This window comes from Pinus tabuliformis, chromosome 5_2, assembly GCF_031772625.1.
Source record: "Pinus tabuliformis cultivar Carrire ecotype Pingquan chromosome 5_2, CPIR1, whole genome shotgun sequence".
Taxonomy (NCBI): Eukaryota; Viridiplantae; Streptophyta; class Pinopsida; order Pinales; family Pinaceae; genus Pinus; species Pinus tabuliformis.
Window position 1 is genome coordinate 748,086,348 of NC_142306.1, and position 21,006 is coordinate 748,107,353.

The following is a 21,006-nucleotide window of genomic DNA, read 5'->3' on the forward strand; positions in this document are numbered from 1 at the left end:
AGGATCACTCTGCTCATGATGAGAGTGTATCTGGGGAGAAGAGTGACGAGGAGGAGGAAGAAGAACAATTTGTTCCTAGCTAGAATACACCCGAAGAATTACATGATGAAGAAGAGGTAGAAGAAGAAGCTGCCCATGAGACAACAAAACAAACGAGGGTTTCTACCCCTGAAAAACCCAATCAACAGAACACTGAAGAAGTGTTCCAAGAAGGAGAAATGGAAATTGGCCAAGGTGGAGGTACAATACCTGAAGTGAAAAGCCCAGGCCTGAGAAAAGAAATGACTATTCCTTCTAAGAAAACAGACGAAATTAAAAAGTTGTGAAAGGAACAACAGAGATTGCTTAATGTAATTAAGTAACTTCGACAACAAATAAGAGTCTTAAAAATGGGGAAGAACTCAAAAGGAACCTCTGGGACAAAGTGCTTGGCCACCCAAGCAAAACCCCATAAGAAAAAGACCAAGAGGACTCAATTCAAACCTGTTATTCAGAATCGCAAGGAACAACATTTGGCTGTTGCAAATGCAGAAGCACAAACGGACAACACACTGGCCTGTGATAAGGAAGTCCAGACATAGGCAATATCCTTTAGCACGCGTGAGAAGGAAACTCAAACCATAAAAGCTAGATGTCGCAATAAGGAGATCCAAGTAGATCTCTAGCCTAAAATTGTCATGGTGGATAATGACCCGAGGATAGTAACTCTGCAAAAAGATTTGGCACAAGCCCAACAAACGATAGAGAAAATCACAGAGGAAATTGTTCCTCAAGAAAAATATCAGAAGTTACAACAGCAGCTAAATCACATCATTGCATCGAAAAGCCAGGCCTTCGATGGATGGCGAAGGGTAGAGGAAAGAGTCAAAGAGGTAACCCATAGACTAAACACAGTTATAAATCAAATGGATACCTTATGTTCTCTGTATACTGATGTTATAGTGTGTAGGGCACCCGCCATAAACAATGATTTGTTTTTTATGGAAAGATATTACAATTTAAAATTAAGGCTGTCAAGGCAGGAGTGCCTATAGAGATAAAAACCATTGATGATTTCATAAACTATTGTAAGCATTACGAGTTGAAAGTGAAGCAATTGTTATGTGAATTTTTTTTGCACAATCTTGTGTTAGATGGAGAAATAGAATAGAACCCTAGCCCTTTTGTGGGCGATGTCCAACTTTAGGCATTTATTTCTTTTGGTGTTAATAAGATAAAGTGGCTTAAAGCCTAAAATGTCTTCCAGAGACAGGAGAATGGGTTAGATCTGGGGTAAGGGGTGAACTTAGAAACCCATTGTAATTATGGAATATACATAGGAGCTTAATGAGAACTCAGGGTGTGATCCAGACATTGGGATCTATTCACACAACAGTCATTCGGAAAGGGGTAGAGTACTTCCTAACCATCAAAGACCTTGTGATAGCAGTAGCTAAATTCCGATACCAAACTTCTAATCAAAATAGCCAAAACAGATAGCCATTCAATTATGAGAATTTTAAGCTAGCTGCTGATCGCTTGGTTATCTGTGGTGACCTCATCTTGAGAGAAGGCCCGTATTGGTTAGGCTGCAGGTTCCGAAGTCCAATCATTTGGTATCTTGTACCAGGGTATAGATCCTTATATGAATTTCCTGAAGGTCAGACAGGGCATATTTTTGAAATCTTAGCTAGGAATCATGGTTGTAGACCACCGACTGAGAATCCTTCTCCAGCCTATTCCCTAATTTCCCTGCATGTCAATTACAATGTTTTCATGAGGGCATGAAAAAGGGTAAGCGGGGAGGTGTGTTGAGCATTAGGAAAGGCATGTAATTGCCACTTATTTCTTTATATTTTCTTTTAATTCATAACTTCTTTACATTATGATATGGGCATATGATGAAGGATTATGATAAAGTTAAAGAGATTTGTGAGTAACGTAAAATGACTAATTATTACCTTTTTCTATGCAGAAAATGAAGAAAATGGAAGATCGCCATTTCAGAGGAAAGGACAAGGCAAAATCGACTGTTGTCACTTTGACAGGGAACTACATCCAAACGAGGCAATCCAGATCGGAGTGCATGAGCCAAGAAAAGGAAGAAGAAACGCCATATCAGTGCAAGAGGACGAAGAGATACTAAAGGATAACGATATGGTGAATCCCTCAAGATCCTTTGATCCTGAGGGATCACTACCTTAAGAATATCTGTATCTTTGGTATTTCTGCCAAGCCACTATAAAAAGGAACAACCCTGCTAGCCCAAGGGGTGGATTATGGTTGTTTTTATAGAATCTGCTGTTGCAAATTAAAATTTGATCATCGAATCTATTTAAAGAGCGATTTCTGTAACTCTGTTTTCATGATTAATACATAAAATTTGTTGCTATTCTGTCTTTGATTCTGGAGTAACTGCAACAATGTGTCCCTTGTGGCTAAGGGCCTGGCCCTAGTGGATCACTTGCTTTTTGTACCATTATTTTATGATTACAAGTCATTTGTGGTTTGATTTCTGTTACTTGCTTCATTCAGTAATATGTCGTTCCTTGACATTTCATTTACTGGCTCTATTATATTTAATTCGTATCTGAATAGTAAGGTCATCATTTGCAACTAAAATGTTATGCTGTGCATTCTGAAATCATATCGCATTGTTGTTCCTTTACAGATTGACATTACTGCATATCATTGCTGTTCCTTTATAGATTGACATTACTATTCGTTTACAGAGTAACATTGTTGTTCATTTACAGATCGGTATTTTTGTTCATTTAGCTACGAGTTACCTCTAATTATGATTGTTGTTCATTCGGATTACCGTTCCATTGCAACTGCAATTGCTGTTCATTTATAACCATGGTTAATATTTATTATGCTCAGATTACTGATTCCATCATTATAGATTTGCTGTGTGTTAACATTTGATTTAGTTTGTTGTGCGTTTACATTTGATTTAGTTCACTTTTCAGTATTTTGTAGACTTACTTAAGTTTGATATTCCATTCTTGGTTTGCTGTTCAATTCATTCACTAGTCAAAAGATTGCTACTCAATTCCTTTAGATTATGATTGCTGCTTAATTCATTCCTGTAAGTTAAAGCTTCATTGTTCGATCATTTCAATAGATTAGTTGTTGTTCCCTTTTATGTTAATCAAATTATCATTTCAATCAATTGCTTTGGTGTGAATAGAACGATCTACAACTGTAGTGAACATTGGCTATTGCTGTCTAGTTCCCAGATTGGAGATCTTCTCTTTGATTGCTTTTCATTTGCATCCGTTTACAAAGGAAAGAGTTATCATTACTGCATCCTTGACTGATGAGTGCTGTAGTTTCTTAAATAAATAGTTTAGTTACAAAGCATTTCAATTTATTGCCATTACATTTAGAGTTTGTTTCTAGCATTTATTTAGTTTTGTAGAAGGCACTATACTACTAGCATTACTCTTGACAAGTGACCTCCTCAGGCTGAGTACACTCTTGAGATAACAAATCGTACCTGGATTGATAATTAATGTAGGGTAAATAGAGGTTAAAAAGACCCTTTTTACTACTCAACAATTGGGATATCTAAAAAATTTAACCTTTTATAGTGCATTTGACAGTCAGTTGTCTGGCTCAATTTCAGCCAGTTTCAAGAATTTGCATTATAGATATAGTTTTCTTGCAAATCCCTACGTATGCATGGATCTAGATTTCGGGCTTAGGGTTATACGAAAATATTAGGAAGAAGGTCCCAAGTGAAAGCACTCTCTCAGGAGACGGACTAGGTCCTCCAGCCCTCAACAACATGCATACTCCCCCAGGCAACGATTTATGGGACAATCGACACTTTCCACTGATGCTTCATTGGGACAAAAAAATTTGTAGGGTTTTCTTTAGTGTTCTTCATTCAACCTTGAATGTTAGCAGAGAAAGGATCACCTTCCAGAGAAATAAAAGATTGTGAGATTATAATTTTTTATAGTTCAGCATGGGGATACTTCGACATTTCATCCATGAGGCTAGCCCGTGTGACTGATGAGCCCATCCATGAAAAACTAGAAACGCTTATTAGCTTGACAACCCTAAATCTTTCTGATAACAAGTTGAGTGGGTAGTTGCCACAAAAATTGGGTACACATTCTAATTTGTCTAATTGATGTTTCATGAAACGATTTTGAGGGACATCTACCTTGAAATCCACGTAGGGAGGAACTTTTTTTGAGTTGGCTATATCTGCAAATAATTTTAGTGGGAATTTGTAACCCTTGGACTCTTGTATTAGTCTGCAATATCTAAAGATTGACAACAATCAATTCAGCATAATGATTTCTGCATAGATTGGACAACTGATGAATCTCTTAAAGTTTAGTGTAAGAAATAACAAACTATTTGGGCCTCTTCCTGATGAGCTTGCATACATTCCATGCCTCTCAGACCTCAATCTTGTAAACAATCGATTAATAGGTGAGATTTATGCATTGTTAGGTTCCTTGGAAAATTTAAGCCTTCTATATTTGCCAAACAATCAACTTGAGGGGAACATTCCTCCTGAATTTGGATAACTAAAAAATTTAACCTTTTATAGCATATTTGGAAACCAATTGTCTGGCTCAATTTTAGCCAGTTTCAAGAATTTTGATTATAGATTTAGTTTTCTTGCCAACCCCTACCTATGCGCAGATATGGCTTTGGGGCTTAGGATTAGACCAAAATATCATGAAGAAGCTCCCTAGTGAAAGCCATCTCTTGGGAGACAGACTAGGTCCTCTAGACCTCAACAACGTGCGTACTCCTCAGGCAATGATTTATTGGACAATCGACACTTTCCACTGACCCTTCATCGGTCAACAGACTTTGTGGAGTTTTCTTCAGTGTTCTTCATTCAGCCTCAGATGTTAGGAGAGATGGGTCTAATCCTCGACCCATTATATCATGATCCTCTTCGCCAGGGCATTCCATACATTGTATCATTTATGTTCCTGCATTGTGTCTTTTATATTCATACATTATATTTTGTATAGGAGATCGTTCATTGTACTCTATAGTCCCTTTGACCTACTTTGTGGTCAATAGCTGAACATAAATATAATTATCATATATTATCTTATCATCTCTCCCCTACAACCAAGTATTTGAGATTTCTCAAATACAGAAGCTAGAAGGCAAAGACCCAAAGAACAAATTACTGCCCACATCCAACAACTGTAGGTTTTCATAGTCCCCTAATTCATCAGGCAAAATACCATAAGAAAGTTCGTTTTAGCATTCATGTGAGCCATAGAATTTGGAATGCATATTTGATTGGGAAAGTTTTTGACAAGACTATTGAACGAGAGGTTGAACCCCACAAGCCTCCCACATTGTGATGATTCAAGGCATTCGAATCATTGACGACTCATAAACTCTCTTCTGGCATTTGTAACCAAGACATTTAAAGGCTTTGTTTTAATTTTGAACTTCCTGGAGGGGTATTTGAGTCTGTAAATCATTCTATATGTCTTTTAGTTCCGAGGTCAACAATCTTATCACTTTTCTTAATGTGGCTACTTGCATCAAGCATACAACTCCCTGAATTATTCAAGTATTAAGAAAACAGGTTTTTTCAAAGGCCATTTCATCCATGGTAATCTTGTTATCTCCTATGATAATATTACGTCAACCAAGAAAACACTTGGATATTAGTAAATATATTACCCATTCTAAATGCTAGCCAACAAATCCCATGTACACTGACATCGATCCCAACGTTTACAAAGAAAATTAAGAATAGAATTATCGGCCAGAAAAGAAGAAAGAATAGGCTCGCTTCACATATATGCATACCTAAAGCATGGAATAGTTGGCCTACCAATAGATAACATGGAATAGTTGTCCTACCAATAGATAGTTTGAAGAATCGTTCCATGAGAAATTGGGTAAACAAGAATAGGTAAAAGGTCCTTTTTTGACAGCACATAAAACAAATTTTAGTGGGAGGAAATTCTTGATATGATATAATGGCTGAAGTAGTCAAAACAGGTTCTTCAAATGGCTCTACTAGTTTGTGTTAATGGACAACTATCAGTAGTGGATCTGCTTCACCATTGCATTAGATAGGGTTGTCTTTGGCCTCTTATTTATATGTTGTTGTAGTCAATGCTCTAGGATATCCTTTTGCAGTTGTTGAACTCAATTTTTTTTTTTTTTAGGAACTCACTTCTTAATTAAGAGCAGTTACCATTTTGTTGATGGCTCAGTTCACACCCCCAAACTATCCATATTCTTGGATTTCTCAAAGAAAAACACTATAATAATACACCATAGGTCTCTCCAAGGCAAAAATAATCAACTTAGAGTGACAATGGTGAAGGGGATGCCACATGTTTCTTTTTCAAGCAAAACACCTCCTTCGATGAAACATCTTTAACCAAGCAGGTAAACACCTCATGTTGCTTATTCTCCTTTGGAATGCTCTTCGATGATGGCCTCATAACATGTAAATTTGTTCCCTATGTGCAATTTGTTTTCCATCATGTGCATTCTGTAATCACAATCTTCCCAAATAACCAAAATGATCAAGAAACAAAGGTTGGGCATTTCTCAAAACATTGATCAAAATGTGGTGAGGGTTTTAAGGTGATGGATTTGTAGCCACCATATCTCCCAGCAAGATTTGTCCAAATTTCAATTATGACCCTAATTTTAAAATTCTGCAACAATTTTGCATTTATTGGCACTCATTTGGCAACAATTTGGGAACTTGTCAAAAGGTGTATGCTCAAGAGCTAGGATGCCCCTCCAATAAAGTTATCACACTCCTCCATAAGTAAATCTCATAGATAAGTGGGCAAGCAATGGTCAAATAGTTGTTATGAAAACTCCTCAAAGGGTGACCTCAATATCTGTGCCAATATTTGGTAGAGGGAAAATTCCCCCTAGTGTTTTTTGGGTTGAAACACTAGCAGACTGAAAGTTATCTATTCAAAGAAACATGCATTCATACAGCCATTATGCTATTATAAGCAAATTCTATGATAGGGGTATGTACCTTCGGTCCTACGTTTGAGAAGGCCCTTAGGGTCCAAACCCTTCTTGGAGTTCCCTTCTTCTCTTTTGTCCTGCAAAACAACCAATTCAAAGAACACAGCAGTATATGGACAAAAACTTATAAAGAAACCATATTCATGTTATAAAGAAAGGTAGTTAGTTATGAAATCCAAACAACCATTTACATATGAATTCTAAACATGAGTATCATTAACATAAAGAAGATTCATTTCGGGAACCAAGACATGTGTTTCTTTTATTATAGACAAATAAAGTACATAAAAAAGGAATATTTTCACCTGAGTCACCTTCAGCAGGCTCCAAGCAAAGCTTCCTTCCAGATCCGTTCCAGCCTCAAGCCTCTAACAAACTCCTTCCGTGCCTCTCTCCATGATGTCATAAATGGTGGATGAACATCAACACACAAGGAAACCAAAGGTTTCCAGTACAAAATGGGGGAAGTGCAGAAGGCACAAGGGACTTCAGACCTGGTCAAGGGAAAAATCTCAGCACAATAACCTTTCTCTCTCTTCTCTCCTCCCTTAGGCCTTCCCTTTGAGGTATTTTTATACCACTCCCAAAGTAGTTTTTTAGTTAGGAGTTGGTTGGGAACAGTTGGGCCACGGGCACTAACAGGTGATCAGGAGGTAAAACCCACGATCTCTGCCCAAAAATAAGGAGTTTTATATTTTTTTAAGTGTTTTAATACATACACGCGGGTTGGCTATACACATACCCGCGTATACATGCGTTTAACTCAGGGAAATGTCGCGTATAAGGGATAAAACATTGTTTTTTAAATTTTAGGACCAGGTCTGGAAGGAGGGGTTTCCCTAGGCCATGAGTACAACATCACAAACCATAAGAGTGAGATTTGGAGCTATAACAGATGCCCCCTAATAGTTGAGGTCAGAAGGGGTACATGATGGCCGAAATATATTATGCGAGTACATGGAAAGGAAGTCTGTCAAAAACCGAGGAGGACTTCACCAGAATTTAGCCTGCCAAGCGACCAAAGGAGATCAGAAAGAAACACTGTCTGAGGCGGGCATACCATGCTCAAAAAAGTAAAGCATGTCTGCATATCAAGTACAAGCGGATCCACTAAGTATACAAGTATAAATGACTGAAAGATACATAATGGATCATCTGATCATAATGAACAAGTACATGTCTGAATATCACATATAAGACTATCAATGATGCTGAAAGATGCAACGGATCACTGATATCAAAGACTGATCCCAAAAGGTACCAACTGAAGATGATGGAATAGGATGGTACTACACTGCAAACTCAGGTGCCAGCATATAGAATGTCGCCATGACTGACAGCAACATATAAAGTGGAGTGGTATCAACTAGCAGCAATAGGAGCAACTGTCAAGTGAACCAATGAATGTTGATACAACCTGAGGTCTTCACCGACTGCCGTGGTACATTTTTACACCATGGGAATAAATGATCTGAAGTCGACCATGTGAGAAATCGTTTGATTACCGATCATTGATGTATACCGTTAACAAACGCGAGACTACTCACCGATAATGATAATGAGCATCAAGGTACCCAGTACAATCTAACGAGTGTGAATAGATGAGCTAAAGTTGAACACCTGTAAGAATCTATCGATCAGGAGACAATGATGGTTTCCCACTGTCGATAATGAAGGATATGCCACTAATGACTGCAAACCCCAAGGTACTGCCAAATGGACTCTATATCTTTGCCCCAGAGCAATGAGTCGGAGTCGATAGGGAAAGATCTGCTAGAATGAAAGCATTAAGGCATCCTTCATCAATCTAGCGCGAGTGTAACCCGTAGGCCAATAATGTGGAAGGAATCAGACGAAAAAGATGTAGTAACCCAATCGAAGTATGTTTCCGGCATACACAAGATGTGGCTAGCGCATGGAAAAAACCCTCTGAACCAACCAATAATGAAAGCTAACACAGAGGCGAGGTATCCACCAATAGGGTCAAATGGAAACCAAGGTACGGCACAAATCCCAATGTGTGATAATGTAAGCTGATGTCGAACACAAGGGAAACCACTCAATCAAAGACCCATGATACTGATCGATGCTGAGCACAAGGTAACCTATCAATAATGAAAATAGGGCTAGGGTGCAGCTCTAGGCCTATCCTCAGAGCAAGATGTCGTTGTCGATAAGGACAAGACTTGCCATCAAGAAGTCAATGGGGACCTTCTCAAACCTGCATGAGTAAAGGACCAATATAACTGATGTGATGATAGACATGACACTAACAACCAGGGATGGCCCACTGAAAAATGAGTCAAGAGACATCGCAGAGAGGCCGACTCAGGCTAACTTCCCTTGAACAAAAGCACGACTCAATGTGACTATGTGGCAGCATATGATGACTCTGTATAAGTTCGCCATGCAGGAGGCACAAACGAACCCTCCATATGATTGGAAGAGATAACCAATTGGGGGAGAACTGACTCAATAACAAGGTTATGGCATACCTAAGTCAAACTAAATCCCACCCATGCGGAGGAGACTTTGTTTTGAGTGCTTTGTTCAAGGGCAATGTTAACACCAAGGTCGTTCCCTATGACTCCCAAGGGAATATGGCCGGGGTAACCACTAACCAAGATTTGGATTATAGGTCCTAGCCTACCTGTAATCAGAGAGGGCTCTCTCTTTGACTGTTTTAAATTTGTTCTTAAGAATTTAGGCTAGATATGAGGTGAGGGTTTGGTTTGAAAGTTTTGGTTGAATGATGTCTCTCAGTACCTAAGGTGATATCTTCATACAGCTTTAGACCATTGGGCAATGGAGTCTGTGGTTACAGGCTGTTTGAAGTGTTTGAGTGTGATTATTAAAGCAACAGGGCCATTTAAATATTTCATGAAACAAACTTGAAATTGTAATGATGAAATGTGTTTAACCAGTGGAAGGCATTTAAGAAATTTCCACTAAGTTGGTGAAGTGAGAAAGAGATGTATTGACTAGGAGTAGGTTTGAATTCCTGAACGATAATCACTGTGAAAGGTATAGTTTGGAAGTGCAGCAATTAAAATTACACTCTTATAACTATAACTGAGGAAAACATACATAATAGCTTAGATTGAGTTCAGGGTATTCTATGAATAAATCCTGAAACTATTCTTTTTCTTTGCCATTAAACTTGTAAAACAGAACATGAATGAATTATGAAGAAAATAACAAACATAACGAACAGGTTAAAGAGACTTATTGTTCCATGAAATACGCAGGAATCCTGTAGCATTCAGCAAGCACAACAAAACGCATCAGACAACACAGAACTTTGGAAATTCCATCAGCTTTTTTGTATTAAAACTCTGAACATTTACAGCATAGTATCTCCTGAAGAGAAAATCAACAACCCCTGCAAGCTTATGCAAGGGGGAATATATACAATCGGTTATACAAAAATATCTGAACCGCTGAGTCACTTGATAGATAAATGCGCTCACCAACTTTACAAAATAGCAGATAAGGAAGTTATTACTGCTCTAAATACAAAATGAATACTCTTTAATTCTGTCAGAAGTCTTTTTGACCTTTGGAGGCCACTGAGTCGGTTGAGCGTTCTGCATTAATGCTGAATGATGTGTCTTTATGGCTTTGTCATGCTGTAGCTTTCTCAGCCCTGTCATCTGTAGCTGTCAGTATTGCTTTAGTGGCCGAATTGGTTTGCTGAGCTGGCTCAGTCCATTCTTCTCCAGACATACTGAATGCATCAAATTTTTCTGAACATGATGACTTATATTTTTTGATGAAAAAACTTGATGAAAGCCTCTTGTTTATAGTAACAACTGTATCATTTTGGTCCACCATTCCTGTGTAGGCAGTTGATGTCTCAAAATTGCATCTAAGGTTTCATCTGCCTCTGTGTATTTGTAGAAGTTTGGAGGCACTTCAAACAAATGTTTGATCTCATTCATAATAAAAAATAAGTTCTCTACTCTGTCATAGAGACTTTGCCCTGATGCTGGCCCTGTTTCCTCTGAGGTGCTTGATCCTGCAGTGATCTGATTGGTGGCAAAAGTATTCACCCTCTTGGCATAATTTTCATGTGAAAGTAGCCTCCCTGCACTGTTCAGCAAGCCAGGAAGGCCTCTTCTCTGTAATGCTGCAAACTTATCCATGAATCTGTTTACTTCTGTTTGCATGTCCTGGCTTCTTCTATCCAGTGTTTGTACCAGGCTTCTCAATGTAAGGACCCTCTTTATCAGCAGGATGGTTTCAGTTCTATTGGGGATCCCAATTGCTGCCAGCTGAGGACCTGTGCGGTTATTGAGAACGTTGATCATTTTATTGGCTATCTCAGGCATATTGCCTAGAGATGCCCTTGCCCTTTGGACTTCCCTGTGTGCCTTGGCTATGAGCTCCATTTGCTCATGAATTGTCTCTATATACTGCCACTGATCTGTTATTGATTGGCCAATGTTGGCCCATAAAACTGTCTTGACCTCAGCTACAACCTTGTCAAGGGTGAGCTCTTTCTCCAGCTCCTTTATCTTCTCCTTGAGAGCCTTCACTTCTCTGCCCTTTTCAGCTACATTTTGCTTAGACTTGTCATATTTTTCATTCAGCTTAGCTAAATTCTCCTTGGCTTCATTTAGCTCTGCCATTTGGGCTTCCAGGGCTTGAATCTCGTTCATCAGCTTCTGCATGTCAAGGCTTGGAGCCTGCTCTGATGTTGGTGCTGGTGCTGATGTAGATGGAGCTGTCTCGACTGTTTGCACTGTAGGAGGAGTGACAATTTGAGGGGGTTCCTCAAGGTTGATTACTTGTGGAGGGGGCTGAACTGTTTGGCCTCCTTCTTTCTGCTGTAGGGCTGCCTGCAATGCAGCCTCTGTTTCTATTAATTTTTCTTCAGTCTGCACCAACTGTTTGTGTAGTGTTACCAGCAATGTTGCTGTATCCTGGTCTTTCCTTTGCTGGGCAACCTCCTCTGTTTGGGGGTGAAAGGTTGCTGGGATCTTTATCATCTTCCTTAGAGCTGCAATATCTGCATCTCTTTCTTTTAGTAGTGCCTGCACAGCTTTGGGATCCTTTGGGTCATGCCCAAGCTCTATGATTATTTCCTCCAGAGACCTGATCCTGTTGTCTTTAGCCTGGGAGGATGCCTTTTCTAACTCCAATTGTGCAGTGGTATTATTCAAAGAATTCTGCAATCTATAATTTGTCAATGTATTATCTGCTAGGGTAGCATACACCATCTCACCCATCTGTTTATGCAATTCAATTTGATCCATTGGGTGGATTTCCTTGGACAAGATTTCCAAGTTTGTTCTTATATAATCAGCTGCAGACTGTGGCTGCAGCGCTGTGGGCTTGAAATGGCTCATTATCATTTTTCCCTCTTGCACATCATATGCAGACATCAACCTCTGCTGGTTTGTAGGAGCCATTTTCAATAAGTGGTTGTATAGCTGTAACCTCAATGGCTCATTTCTGGTCTTGATGTCTATGAATTGTTTCTTTATGCTAGACTCACCCTTTCTTTGTTGCCCTGAGGAGCTGACCTCTCCTCCAAGTGTTCTTTGCTGCTCTTGTTGTAATGAGCTAGCTGATACCTCTATGCTGGGGGGACCTATCTGTGTTTGAGCAAAAGGCATCTCCTCCTTTGAGAAAGGATCGAGCCTCTGTCTCTTTTCCCCTTGCTGTGATGTTGCGGTGCTAAGGGGAGTCTGTTCCTCTCTATCTCTCTTCTTACCCCTCTCTTCATTTATAGGGGTTTGGAGCACCGAAGTCTCCACTGTAACATTATGCACTGAGGCCTCATTTTCTTGCGTTTGCTGATCATTAGGACCAGGAGCCTCTGCCATTTCTTCCCGCTGTTCAGGATGATTTTCAGGCTGTTCTTCTTGGGCTGAATGCTGCTCTTCAGGGGCCTCTTGTTGTTCTGTTTCCTTGCCTTTATCCTTGGCTGAAGTTTCTGCTGTAATTGGGGCTTGGGCTGCCTTTTGTGGAGCTGTAGATGATGAGGCAGCTGCTCCCACTTGAGTGCCTGGCAGAGAAAATACCTGTGAACAAAGCTCCAAGTCAGCCAACTTTTGGAGATTTCTCATTCCTCTTTGAGCTAGTTCTTCTTGTGTAGTAGCTTCTTCTAAGGTGCCTTCCCTCCATTCTAGTTGATTTGCATATTTTTCTATGTGAGGCAACCTTACGTGACCATAACTGGCTAGCCTATATCTGATCCTTCTTAAGCTTATGAAATGAGTGGGGTCGTATGGTTTCCAAAGGAAACTGGTCTGTAAGCCAAGGCTTTCCAGCATTCTATCTGCCTCTTGCCAACCTTCCTCCCTTTTGTTGTAAATGAAGTGGCCTAATTGGTTTCTAACTTTAAGTTGTGCCTTCTTTCCCCTGCTTGAAAAATGGAGTACATCAGCATTCCCAAATTGCCTGAAGTACTCGAGGGCAAACAATCTCATGGGCACATATCTGGGCAATCTGTATGGGGGCAACTCACACCCATATATTCTGATAACTGTGTGGTTTTGGTAAAAATACCAATCCCCAATGCTGTATACCTTGGACAACTGAAGAATCCTCTGCATCTCATCAGTTAGTCTTGGAGGAGGTGAGCTCAGAAGCAGAGACATGGCTGGGTGGATGAAAAGGTCTATAAACTCACAATAAGTGTATGGGGAATAAGATCTGCAGTGGAAAGCAGAGGACCAATAGACCACTGACCTTGGATTGCCTTGTGCATCCACTCTTTTCACAGGAAAAGGAAATTTCTCATGCTGATAGTATAGGATTAAATGGTAGACATAGGAGGTGTATCTGAACACCCTTTCTCTTGCCAAGTCTATCAATTGCTCATGTATTTTATTGGAGATGTAGGTGGCATAGTCATAACAGATTGGGGGCTTACCAGGGGAAAACATGGCCATCATCACCAGCACAGTTTCATCAACAAATTCTATTGAGTTATAGCCCAGTATGGGACTAATCATATCTGCAAGGTCTCTGCCCAATTGATTCAGGTATACATGAGAAATGGGAGGGTACTTCATAGTCTCAGAGGTTGAATCAATGAACAATTGATTTATCTTAGTGATTTGAGCATCTGTCAGTTTAGCTCCTTGTTTTATCAGATCCAATAGTGACAAAGGGACTAATTTCTTATCAGTCTTGAAGTTCAGCATCTCTCTGATGGCTTCAGGGGTGACATAAAAAACTACTGAGCCTGAAGGGTCAAGCACAACCCTCTGAGTGGGGTCATAGCAGTCGGCACATCGGTGGATTAGGTTAGGGAACTGGTTGACCTGAGGGAGCTTGAAGATGGGGAGGAAAGAGTCCCAAATGCCCAATATATCCATTCCACTGTCATGCTTGAGTTTCAATTCATTTAGCAAGTGAATGTGATACTTGCTATGCATTAGCATTTCCTCTGATATTTGGTAATCTTGATCTACTAATGGTTTCCACTCCAATTCTCTCTGAGGGGCATTCAATGGAGCAACATTCAGGGCAACTGGTGCTACTGGTGTATCCATGTTTTACCAGTGAATTTGGTTTGAATTTCGACTATTTCTGGGAGAAATACCGTCCTGCGCGGTAGGTTAGGTAATTTGCTGAATTACAGTCTGTTTCAGAGCAACAGGGGTGTAATTGGGCACAATTGGCCGGTTTAAAAAGGAATTAACTTAGTTTCAAGGTGTAGCAGGCCTATTTCTCAGGTGAAAATGGTCAATTTCCTGGTTTTTAATCAATGCAGGACGTAACAGAGTGTGCAGTCGGAGAATTTGTAAATACCTGGTGTTATAACGATGGAGGAGCTTGGTTGCAGTCAAATGCTGAGCGGCAGCAGCTCTGGAACGGTCTTGGTAGGTTGGCGGTAGCAAAGGACGTGAAAATGCATGCAGGAGGCAGAGCAGAAAAACATATGAAAATGCGCAAAAACGGCAAAATTCGGCCAAATATGGACTTTTGGGCGTTGGCGCGAAAATTTGGATGACGTCAGCATGACGTCATCAGGTGGGGTCAGGGTCGGGTGACGTCAGCATGACGTCATCGGTTGACGTGGCGGTCTGTGATTGGTACACGGGGACTGCGTAGGTGGCGCGACAGCTCGGAGCGATGCCGGGCGGGGGTGCTGACGCGGCGGTGAAGTGGCGTGACGTTGGCATGACAGGACAGCTGAAAACCGGGAGTGGTAAGCGGTATGATATCACACCGCTCTTCATACGGAAGCGGGATTGTCAGAAGGCGGCCCGATAAGATTTGGGGGCGACGCGTGGCAGAGGCCTGACGTCACCCTCTGACAAATTTCGGGAGGTAACGTCCGGTCTTCGGGGCCCGTCCGATATGGATGTGGGCCGTCGGATGGGAAAGCCCAGATCCGACGGTCGACGGGTTGATAAGGTGCCAGGACAATACGGCAGCGGGCGAGGAATATTTAATTGTTTTTCTGGAAATGCGCGCCCAGGCGGACCTTTGGACTTTGGCGGGTTTACGGGTTTTTTCACTGTTTTTTCGTAAAAGAGCGCATTTACAAATAAACTTTGGATAAAGGGTAAAAGTGGGTTTTTACAGGGCTTCTTTGCAAATAGAGTGGGCAAATGATTTCAAAGGTTTGTAAAGGGGAACGGGGTGTAGCTTAGGTTATTAGACTGACCAGGGGTCAATTTAATCCCTGCTTTTGGGCATATGGCTATAATTGCCAGGGGGAGGGAATATTTATACATTGCTTGGGGTTTATACACCATAGTGTTTATAATAGTAGGGGAAAAGGGGAACATAGGGGATTTAGATAATAAGAAGTTAGGAGTTAATATGAGTGGAAGAGGTGGATGAAGGGGAAAAAACACTAAGTTTTATATGGAATCAACCTAGTTTAGGAAGTAGATCAAAATGAAAAGAATTTTACACAAGAAATGTGGCTTTTAAAGAGATAAGAATCAACAAAAAAGTTAGACTTTCTTTCATGAACATAGGCAGTAGTGGGATGTTAGCAATGAGTGTGATGGGGGATGATCTGGAAGTTAGACATGCTTCATTGAGTTGCTGCAAAAACTGCTGAATAAGAGACCTGCACTGGCACCATGTTTTTTCCTTTGCTTGAGCCAGTGACAAAGGAATCATGCTTCTGCAACCCCTATCTACCTACCCATCTACTGCCTAGCATTTTTTGTTACTTCAAGGAGGGTGCACTTGGACTTGCAAACCCTTATGTACCTTTTTCTTTTCCTTTGGCTTTTTCTTTTTGATTTTCTATCTACAACTAACCTTATTACTTCCAAGGCCCCAGATTAAGCAGTTGGGAACCTTAATTCTCTACCTAACTACTAGCCTGCCAAGATTAAACAGTTTGGATAGGCTTCTTTCTCTATTCTAATGACAAGAAATTGAAACATGGCATGATCCAGATTAGGCTATTGGACCATCCATCCAAAATTCAGTCAACATCAAGCTATGTACACATATTGCATTCCCTTGGAAATATGGGATCTTTGCATCACCAAAGCAGAGCATATTTGGAACTTTCTTTGCCAATCATGAAATATGAAACCTATTGGTATAGGTATCTAACAGGCGACACGACTAACTCTAGCTGCCAACAATAAATGGAAATACTGTCCCATTCCCGCTCTTTTTTGGAATATTTAATTTTTTTGTCTTTTTCTATTAAGTTGGAAAAAGAATAAAAGAATGCTATGATACAGTGGAAAGAACGAGCATCGGTGAAACAGATGATCTAGTTCCTGGGAAAGGAACGTTCCTATAATCAATGCAGGGAGGTGAAAACTGGTCAGTGACACTCAAAGGTATGTTCCTTCCACGGGTCAAGGTGTGTCAAGCTGCAGAAGTCAAAGGTATACAAGGTTGATTTTGCAGATGTCATGGTCAAAAGTTGGCTTAAACATGAGTCCAAGTGAAGCCGGCACTAGGCCAAAAGGTGCAGGTGGTCAACATGCAATGCAGTAGTACAACTCAACACAAAGGAGCCTCTAGGGTATAAGGCTAGAACGAAACGAAGAAGCTAAGATGAATGAGTCTTCAATGCATAAGTCATGGCGGGACTACAGAGGACTCCCGAGCCTAGTGATGAGCCCCAAATTTGGTAACATTTTGGGCTCATTTGGCCTAACTACCCTTGCTCAATCCTTCATTTTTCATAACTTATGCATCATTTTTTAGTATGTTTATGTCATTTGTACGAATAAGGGTAGTCAGTATTCCTAGGTGGCTAACACGTGCTCATTTCAGGATTTTTTGACACATGTTGGAGCAAAACCGAGCAAACAAGGACTAGGAGACAGCCAAGCTGGGGTTGAGGATTCGTAGGGGGGTTGTCTACGACATTAAATAACCTTCCTTGGGATCTTCACCCCAAACTACGAGCTCCAAAAGCCACCAAAACCGGATCTAGAAGGCAGCCAAACAGATTTTGTGGAAGCAGCTGTTCACTCCCAGTTTGGTCAGCCAAGTCCCATAGATTTAGGAGGCCAGCTTGGGCCTCGTGATGTATAAATGATAAGGCTTCAGCCTTCGAAGAGGACTTTTGAAAAACTTTTGCACATTTTGCACTACAAGCTGCCAGCTCTGTTTTGTTCTTTTGTAGCCATTATTGGCATAACTCTTGACTTATGATTATTATTTTTTAATGGGAAGCAGCTAGATTTGATCTCAGCTCTGAGTTTCTAGAGGAGCCATAGCTCTCGGGGTTGGGCCCAACCTGAGAGCCTAGGGCCTCCTTCTTTGTATTGATATCTTTCCTTTCAGCATTATGATTTTCCTTGTATGCATTTGAAACGCAGTTTGTTGAGTTAGATTTTGTTGTGTGGTTAAGTGGGTCATTGTTGAAAAATAGAGTTGCTTCAGATGTCTAGAATATAGTAATGAGATAAGAATTGATAAAAGCTCTAGAAAAGGGTTGCCTGCACTCTCATTTTCACCTCTTCCTAGGGGCTGGAATTGCAGACAGTGCTGCCCAACAAAAACGCTAGTTTGCTCACTCATGCAATCTCTGGTGCAATGTTTTCATTTATAGGAGTTATTCATGTGTTCAGACCTCTTGGAATGTTTCTTTGCTTTAGTACTATACATGGTTCTCTTTAGAAATAACACTGTTGTTCATTGGTTTCATTAACAGTTACGATAGATCAGTTAATATTTTGATTGTGTGCAGGAGGTGGTTGATTTGGTTAAGTATACACTGTGCAGTGCATCTCCATCACTCTCTTGTCCATCTAAGCTTCGTCCGGGCCAACTGCTCCATCTCCAAGTTAGGTCCCTTGTCTCACAACTACTCTTTTGCCCACGTCACCCTACCTTCTTGGCCTTCCATTGCCTCAACCCTCTTTAAGACAAGCTAGCTTTCCACACCCTCTCATCACTTCATCCCTCTGGAAATAAGTCATTGCAGACCCCTATCCTACCTCCCTATCCATTCATGCATCCTCCTTCACTCACCCATCATCCAAAATCCAATCGTAGGACATCCTGTAGAAATTTCTGAACATCCTGTAGAAATTCTGAAACATCCTGTAGAACCCCTGCAGACTTCCTATAGAAGCTCACAAATGAGGTTTCTTGATAGCCAAACTTTGTGACACTCTCTGGAAGGGTGTTCGAGACTCCTTAGACCCCCTCTGAACCTTCCCAACCTTTTCCAATCCTTTCTCCTCCTCGATCCACCCCTGCATAGTAAAAAGCCAGTTAAAAGCACATGCATCATAATTGTAATAACTTATTCAAAAATACAAAAAGATGTTTTCTTCAGGTAGAAGTAGTCTAGACACATGTATCTTACCTTCATAGAAGTAATGGCATCTCTTTCAGTAGTTTTCATTCTCATCTTTGCATCAGTAGGACTAGCTGGTAGAATTAGGGTTTGCTAGGGTTTGCATTTCTTTTTGGCTTTCAGTTTCTTTCCGCAAGTAGATTAGCTTCCTTTGAGTTAGATTTCATCCATCAGTTAAAAAAGCTTCTTCTAAGAGCTCATAGAAGTTGGCTTAAGCCCCTAGTAGACTTGTGCCAGCTGACCAAGTGACAGCTGCAGCAAGAGCTAGTACTTGTGCATACAACACCATCGCTTCCAAGTTTGTTACGAACTACCGGGTTGATAAAATTAAAGAAGGGAGTTCCAGGAGTTGCAGCATTATTGCTGCAATACTGGAGCCCACCATCTTTTTAGTGCCATTGCCGGGGAAGCATCAGAGTATTGGTGATTGTTGCTTTTCTTCTATTTTCCACTACAACCTTCTGCTAAGTAGTTTATTTCATTTCCATTCTGCAATTTCATTTCCGCAAAAGTAGCGTAGACATTTCCTGCTTTCATAGATTAGCATTTCAATTCCACAATTTCATTTCCTGCTTTCATAGATTAGCTTTTCAATTCCGCAATTTCATTTCCTGCTTTCATAGATTAGCATTTCAATTCCGCAATTTCATTTCTGCAAGCATAGATCAGCATTTCAATTCCGCATTTCCATTTCAGCAAGATAGTTAGTTGCAGTTCAATTCATTTTAGTTTTGCAGGTACCAGAAAAAAAACAAAATCAATCAAAAGTATTTCCATTTCATGCCTCGTAGAAATCAAGATAAAATAGGCAAATTCTTACCCAACACCCCCACCACTTCACTGAGTCACCCTTCTCTCTTCTTTGGTGACAGTGATCCAGAAGAACCAATAGGCGAGCCTCCTGAGATATACGAAGATCCTATAACAGAAGAAGAGTTAGAGAACACTCCATCTGAAGCCATGGCTTACAATAGAAGAGAAGATGAGAGAATAGAAGGTGCCTTTCCCATCTGAGAGACCAATGGAGACATGAAAATGAAAAACATAATCCCCTATGCTTTACCTCACTTCCATGGACTGACTACTGAAGACCCTGATACCTTCCTGTTTGAGTTTGCTGTCCTTTGTCGAACCTATGACTATACCGAAGATGAGCAAAAACTGAAACTCTTCCCCTCTACCCTTAAGGATGCAACATTACGCTGGTTCATGGGCTTACCTGGGAACAGTATCACCACTTGGGCTCAGATGCAGCAAACTTTCAATACCAAATACCGGGACTACTGTAGGTCCAAGGAAGCCAAGGGAGAAATCTTTCGGATGACCATGGGAAATGATGAGTCTTTAGAAGATTACGAGGAAAGGTTCCAACTTAGCCATAAACGGGCCAAGTGCACACTTGACCCTGAATCTCTCAAGTTGGTCCTGCTCCGAGGAGTCCCTGAAGACCTTCTAGATACCCTTCACATGCTAGCTGGAGGAGATATTTACCAACTACCTTATGAGGATATAAAGACTGTGTTTAGAAACCACTCTAGGGCAGCCCGGAAAAGAGGTAGAGGAAACTCCCTCTCAGCTAGTATTCCTTTCTCCAAACATGAGTTTGCAAATCAATTAGAGGACCTCAAGAGTGAGGTGAGACAGACCATTGCCATGCAACTTGATACATTCCAAATCCAGCAGAAGAATGAGGAAGCTGAGAGGGCTTTGGCTATCTTCTGCCCTAGGTGTACAAGGAAGCACCCTAAGAACGAGTGCCCATTACATTGGTTGAGGTATGTTTCATTTGTGAGGAGGACCACCCCACAAACCAATGCCCAACCTTACCTGGGCTTAAAGCCATGTACCAATGAATGGAGGCACCCACAGAACCTCTCTATTTCCTCAACCAAAGGAGGCCACATGGACCTAGACCTTACTAGCAGGGGATGCAAGGGACATCGCAAGCATATTATAGCCCCAACCAATCTGCTCCTATGCCTTCCTGGGGTCCCCCTGCTCATCCTTCTTGGTCTGTACCTCCCCCATGGTCTTACCCACCTCAATACCATACTCAGCCCACTACTCATTCGTTTCGCTCACATGCCCAGCCACAGCCTCAGTGGAATGCACCTCAACCGGGGTGGAGGCCCCTGTACAATACTCCTCCCGCCATTTGCCTCCACCACCAGCTCAACCACAACCATTACTTGCTGCTCCCTCAAGACAACCCAAAATGCCTGCTCAACTGAACCCGAATCCCAACAACCGATAGGCCCAGC

General features: G+C 41.0%; 1 pseudogene; it reads right to left on the bottom strand.

The window, feature by feature from the left end:
* Nucleotides 1–12,818, bottom strand: part of LOC149161399 (COP9 signalosome complex subunit 5 pseudogene) — a 100,231-nt pseudogene extending 87,413 nt beyond the window's left edge.
* Nucleotides 12,819–21,006: the final 8,188 nt, after the last annotated feature.